The following is a 7,302-nucleotide window of genomic DNA, read 5'->3' as shown; positions in this document are numbered from 1 at the left end:
TGGTTTCACTTCCTTGATGGTGAATGGACCGGACCAGCGTGATCGAAGCTTTCCTAGAAATAGCTTGAGACGGGAGTTAAACAGGAGTACTTTATCATTATCTGTAAACTTCTTCAGGATAATTTTCTTGTCATGAAGGGATTTGTCCTCTCTTTGTAGATTCTATAGCTCTCATAAGCGTTCAACCGAATCTCATATAACTCGTTAATAAGAATAAAATATCTCTCTACGGCAGGCTTAATATCGAAGTTCATCAACTTTGTTGTCCATTGTGCTTAGTATTCCAACTCTAAAGGTAGATGACATGCTTTGCCATAGATAAGGTTAAACGGTGTTATTCCAATGAGGGTTTTAAAAGCGGTCATGTATGCCCAAAGAGCATCTTCAAGCTTTGCAGCCCAATCTTTCCTTGACGTGCCCACTATTTTCTCCAAAATCCCCTCAATTTCTTGCTTAGAGATCTCGACTTGACCACTTGTTTGAGGATGATAGGGCGTGGCTACCTTATCCTTAACACCATGCTTTGCTAATAAGTTCTCAAAAACTTTGTTGATCAAATGTCTTCCACCATCACTAATCACCACTCAAGGAACTCCAAATTGTGGATAAATTATCGTCTTAAACATCTTGAACACCACTTTCCTATCATTGGCTGGGCTAGCAATAGCTTCAACCCACTTGGAAACATAACCCACAGCAACTAGGATATATTCGTTTCCATAGGAGGACGGGAAAGGTCCCATGAAGTCAATGCCCCACACATCAAACACTTCCACCTCAAGGATAAAGTTCTGAGGCATCTGATTCCTCCTATTGATATTACCCTTCCTCTGACAAGCATCACACTTTGAAACAAACTCATGTGCATCATGGAACAGTGTAGGCCACCAAAAAACAACCTTTCAAAACCTTTGTGGCTGTCTTGAAAGAACCAAAATGTCCTGCATAAGCTGAAGCATGACAATGCTGGAGGACACCATCAATCTCACCTTCATGAATACATCTTCTGAATAAGCTGTCTTTTGCACTTCTTGTATAGATATGGCTCATCCCAATAGTAACGTTGAACATCTTTCAAGAACTTATTCTTAGCATAGCCTATAAAATCTGCTGGTGGAACATCACATGATAAGTAGTTTGCAAAATCTGCCTACCAAGGCAAATTACTCTCCATAGTGTGTAATGTCATGAGTTCTGCTGTAGTCGCATAGCGAGCTTTCTGCAATTCATTAAAATAACCATCATCCACTGAAGCAAGTTCTTCTCAAGGAAGAGTATTATCCATTGGAACCTTTTCCTCTACTCTCAACCGTGACAAGTTATCTGCTACTCCATTTTCAATGCCCTTCTTGTCTTTTATTTCCAAGTCATACTCCTACCGCAAGAGTATCCATCTCAATAATCTTGGCTTGACATCTTTTTTAGTCAACAAGTACCTCAATGTAGTATTATCAGTGATGCAGACATCGATCCTACCAACCAAACCGTTGAACAAAATCATGTACAACATCCCGTACCAGAAGTACGAGAAGGCCCTATGACAAGATCAAAGGCTAAACAGCTAAGGACGAGGTTTAACCTAGCCATTCAAGACATTGTAAGCTCCCTAGAGCTGAAGGACGTCAACTGCTCTGTACCACCATCATGCCACCATAATCGACATGACCGCATTGCCGAGGAAGAGCTTGCTGAAGCCTTCACCCAAATGGGCCTTGATCAAACCAGTTCCCCAGGTACGAAACCTCTTTTGGCAGGTCAAGGAACCTCAAGAATTCAAGAGAAGGCATTGGAGCTGCCAGAGACGTGTGATACAAGCTGCACCTCCGAAAGCAATCAAGATAGTGAAGATCAAGACCAAGACATAGAGGACATGGAAGTGCATCAAGAGACTGATCGAGATACTCTAGAGGAACTCCAGGAAGACCCCTACTTCAGTAAACAAACCAACAATCAAGTACAAGACAAGAACCCTGAAGTAGCACATCGAGTAGTACAAGAAGTGATTCAGAGAACTTCAATTGGGCCTAGAGCGCATCCAGGTAAGTCCTATACAATATTTTTGATCCTTGCAGGTCCCACTGGTAACTCTCTAATTTATATGTTTTTAGCATCCTTTTTTGTCCATATTTTGCATTGTTTATACCTCTAACTTAGCATTTTAGGTCATTAACTGTAGGAATTCACTTTTAGACCATTTAGGGTGTTGCATTTTCGCATTTGCATGTTTTGGATGAAAACAAGTGTTAAAGAGCCAAAAATGGGAAAAACAAGGACAAACCCGAAGAATGTACCCAAAGGAGCCATCGAGCTGGAAGAACAAGTCTAAACCCTAACACGATCGAGGAGGATCCAAGAGCATGAAGAATAACCCGAAGATCCACCCGAGGTGTAACCCGACTTCATCCTCGTGTACCCCATCGAGTAGACCATCGGGCAGGTCTGGGAAGCTAGGTCAAAAGGGTTTCCATATATAAACCCCCTCCTCTCCTAGCTCGCAAACGAGCACGCCGCAGACCCTCAAGCCAGAGAGCGAGAGCTTCTGTGAGAGAAATGAGCGACTGAAACATTTTTCCTTTTCGTTTTACAATTTCTTTCATAGTTTTTATCGTTTTTCTTAGATCTCTATATTGTACTCTTTCTACTCTATTTTACCGTTTAATATAATGCAATTTTCATTCTTATTTGTTGCTTTGTTTTCTGTTGTTATGTCCGATTAGTGTAGTAAAGTTTCTAGGGATGGGATAGATGATTTTGTGTTCTTGATCGGTTAGGATGCATTAGTTTGATTGTACATGTTTGATAGATTTCCTTCTAGGTTGGTGTTCTTAATGCTGTCAACAGACCGAGAGGTTGATATTATATCTAGGGTGTTCCATCGAGAGGTGTATATGAGATGCTTGAATCAACAAATGCTAGAGGTCCGAGAGATGTCTGATCTCGTGCTCACATCAGACGGTATCTCAGATATTAAACTCTTCCTTAAGTCTGTTTTTGATACTAAAGATCTTGGAGAGATGAAATACTTTCTTGGGATCGATATTTGTCATTCCCCGGAAGGCTTGTTTCTATCACAAAGAAAGTACACCCTCGATCACTTGGCTGAAACAGGTAAACTTGGCGCTAAACCGGCTCTCACACCACTTGATGAGGACTATCAGCTCAAGCGAAAGGGGGAGAGTCTTAGAGCTCAGGAGGGAAAACCGTGAGAACCGTTGGATGAGCTGTACGAGGATGTCACATGCTATAGAAGACTTGTAGGTAAGCTAATATATGTTACCATTACAAGACCTGACATATGCTATGCTGTGAATCAGGTAAGTCAACACATGAAGGCTCCGACTAAGTACCAGTGGAGCATGGCGAAAGGATTCTAAGCTATCTCAAAGGGCATCCGGGACAAGGCATTTGGATGGGCAAGAATTCCAACACAGAGTTAGTCGGTTACTGTGATACGGATTATGCTGGTGACACCTTGGATAGACGCTCCACCACTGGGTATTGCACGTTTGTAGGAGGCAACTTAGTGACATGGAAATCAAAGAAGCAAAAAGTGGTCTCATGTTCGAGTGCTGAGGATATATATCGCGCGATGAGGAAGTTAATGAGTGAATTGACATGGTTGAAGGGATTACTCAAGGATCTTGGCATTGAGACAAAGCAACCGATTACTATGCACTGTGACAACGAAGCCGCTATCCACATAGCTACCAATTCGGTCTTTCATGAGTGAACCAAGCACATAGAAGTGGATTGCCACAAGGTTCATGCAAAGATAGAAGAAGGAGTAGTCTTGCCGTGCCATACTCGGAGTGGAGACCAACTGGCTGATATTTTCACAAAGGCTGCATGTCCCAAGGTTTGCAAACACATTTATAGCAAACATGGGCTTGTTGACCTTACTCATCCTTGATTTACTCCTCTAATCCGTGGACATCACATTCTTTTTCCCTTAACATAGTTTTGTCCCATGAGGTTTTCTATGTTAAGGTTTTTAATGAGGTGATGCTTCACGGGTTCCAAGCTTAGCCATTACACTCGGCTAAGCTTGAGGGGGAGTATTGACCAAGCTAAATTCGGTGGGCCGACCGTACCGTACGGACGTCCGTACACACTTACAATAAGGCCGGGCCTCTTGATGACACAAAGAGAAGAGAAGAAGTGAAGTCCATTAAGCCCATCATGTGTTCGAGAAGTCTCTAGTCTAGCCGTTAGGAAGAAGAAGAGAAAAAGAGTCACGGTGAGCAAGTTGACTTCAGAGGGATTGCTATCAGCTTGGGAACGCTTCTCTCTCTCTCTTAATGCCTCTATCGTTTGTTTCTATTTTGGTAAAAGGGGTTTCCCTAGTTGGTTCATCTATTTAAGGTTGTATTCACATGTTGTAAAAGTATATTCTATTAGAATTTTATCTTTTCTCACATTCTCTTTGTTCAACACACAAAACTCTCTCTAATCTACTCAAACTACAAATCTCTTCCGCTAATTCTAACAAATCTTAGCTTTGTCAACCTCAATACCTTTCTCCAAAATCTTATGCCCAAGAACAATCCCATCCCTAACCATGAAATGACATTTCTCTCAGTTCAGAACCAATTGTTGTCCTCACAGCGCTGAAGTACCCTGCACAAATTAGACAAACAAACATAAAAAGATATGTCATGCACAGAGAAGTTATCCATGAAAATCTCCATAATATCCTCAATCATATCATTAAAGATATACATCATACATTGCTGAAAAGTAGCTGGAGCGTTACATAATCTAAATGGCATTTTTGATATGCGAAGGTACCATAGGGACATGTGAAGGTGGTTTTCTCTTGATTATCCGGGTGAAACGGTATCTGAAAGAATCCCGAGTACCCATCAAGAAAACAATAGTAAGGATGGTTGGCTAGTCTTTCAAGCATTTGATCAATAAATGGTAGAAAAAATGGTCTATATGGGTTATAGAGTTAATTTTTCGATAATCAATGCACATTTGGTGTCCTGTTACAGATCTTTTAGGTATTAGTTCATTCATGTCATTTTTAATCACAGTAACACCACCTTTCTTAGGCACCACATGGACCAGGCTCACCCAAGTACTATCAGAGATATTATAAATGACGCCCACATCTAGAAGTTTCATTATCTATTTCCTTACAGCATCTATTCAGGTTTAATTCTCTATGATGTTCTATAGAAGTCATTAATTCATCTTCTAGATACATCCAATGTATACAAAGAAAGGGAGAGATACATGTCTGTACTTTCTTAACTCACATAATAATAAGGCACTCTCCACGTTATTACAGGATAAGAGTAGTTAGGACCAAGAAACGCGTAACTGAGCCCAGCGTGAAGTTGTTTCAGCTCCACTGTTGGAACTTTCAGCTCACTCCAATCATCACTGTCTTTTGGAGAATAATCAAATACAGCCTTATCAATCTATGGTTTGGCATGCTCAGCGATGGCAACCAATTTTTCCAACTCAGCACTTGAATCTAGAATTCTAGCAAACCCAGTAATTGCCTTTCCAATGTATCCAAACTGATTCTCCTCTTTAACCAAAGCAATCTCAAGTGGATCCTCTATGTTTAGCTCCTCAAGGAGCTCATCAGCTAGCTCATCCATGATATCAATCCAAAAAGCTTGCCTCTCAATAGTTGGCTTACACAACACTCTCTGTATATCAAACTCCTGCTCAATGTCTACAATTCGCAGCTTAATCTTACTTTCCATCACATCTGTCAAGGCACCAGTAGTGTGCAAGAAATGTCTACCAAAAATAAGTGGGTCTTTTGGCTCATCATCTAACTCAAGAACAATAAAATCTGTGGGAATGTAGAAATTCCTAACTCTCAAGTGTACATCCTTAGCTAAACCAATAGGAAACTGCACAGAACGGTCTGCAAGGACTAGAGAAATCCTCGTTGGTGTAAAATTTGTGATTCCCTACCTTTTTGAAAGAGAAAGCAGCATTAAACTAATACTTGCTCCCAAATGACACAAACACCGCTCAAAAACAGATTGGCCAATCCTGCAAGGCAACAGAAAACTACATAAATCTCCCCTCTTCTTAGGGACTATGTTCTGGAGATAACACTACACTCATGAGTGATCAAAACAGCTCCCTCTTCAAGAGTTCTCTTGTTAGTCAAAATATCCTTAAGATATTTCCTGTAAAGAGGAATGTTCTAGACTAATTCAATGAAAGGGAGCTTAACATGTAGCTCCTTCATCATCTCATCATATTTAGCATACTCCTTCTCCCTCTGAATATTTCTTTAACATCATGGGAATGGCACCTTTGGTATGTAAGAACGAGCTGCTGGTTTGTCAACTACCTCTTCCTAAACAGCTGCTTCCTTCTCCAAAACTTCCTCTACTAAAGGCTGAGAATCAGATTCCTTCCCTTCAACAACTTCAATCGATTTTCCCTTCTTAGGAACTGATCCCAGCTGCTTCTTACTTCTCAGGGTGACAACATTCATAAATTCTTTGTTATTGTTGTAGTCTTTCGGATTCATTCATAAATTCTTTGTTATTGTTGTAGTCTTTCGGATTCTGTAACAGTTTACCAAGAAGAGCTCCTTGTTGCCTATTAGAGGCAGAAGCTTGTTGTGTTACTTAATTTTCAATTATTTTAAAGTGTGAAGATACCGTCTCAAAATTTCCATGAAGATCATTATACATACCATCCACTTTAATATTGATGTCAGTTGAATTCTTTTTCTGTCCCTAAGAATTTATCTCATCGTCAACTTCATCTCATTATCGCCAAAAGAAGATGCAGATGTGTTGCTCACAGGAGCTTGGACAGGTGCTTGGTACCCTCCTTGGTAATTATTTAATTGAGGCTTTTGCTGAAAACCTCCTTGACCATATCTATTTCTTTGTCCTTTTGGAACAAACAGCTGCTTGTAGTTTCTTTGCCCTGGAACAAACTGCTTGTAGAACGTGTTGATGAGTAATTCTGGTGAGAATCCATAGTGAGGACATTCTCTCTTGTAGTCTTTGAACCTTTCCTAAGCCTCATGGAAGGACTCAGTAGCATTCTACTGAAAGCCTGAAATCTTATTTTTTAGAAGAGTAGTCTTTCCTTTAGTAAAATACTGTCCCAAGAACGCAACTTTATACTCATCCCATGTTCGAATGGTATCTGCCTTCAACGACTTAAACCAGCGATGACTTTTATCACTCAAAGAAAATGAAAAAACTTGCATTTGACAGCATCATCAAGTACCCCATTCATTCGCGTCGTGCCACATATATCTTCAAAGTACTCTAAATGATAAATTGGGTTCTCTGACGGTAGATCATG

The 7,302-nt window shown here is 40.4% G+C and overlaps 1 non-coding gene across 1 annotated transcript; it reads left to right on the top strand.

Moving 5' to 3' along the window:
• The first annotated feature begins 6,962 nt into the window (after positions 1-6,962).
• LOC147919661 (small nucleolar RNA R71) lies at positions 6,963-7,069 on the top strand. The gene has a single exon (XR_015594280.1). It is a non-coding gene; the product is annotated as a small nucleolar RNA R71 (small nucleolar RNA).
• The last annotated feature ends 233 nt before the right edge of the window (positions 7,070-7,302 follow it).

The sequence above is a fragment of the Camelina sativa genome, chromosome 20 (assembly GCF_030686135.1).
Source record: "Camelina sativa cultivar CO46 ecotype springtype chromosome 20, ASM3068613v1".
Classification (NCBI taxonomy): domain Eukaryota; kingdom Viridiplantae; phylum Streptophyta; class Magnoliopsida; order Brassicales; family Brassicaceae; genus Camelina; species Camelina sativa.
Note: the sequence above shows the minus strand (reverse complement) of the source record. Positions and strands in the feature narration are given on the sequence as shown.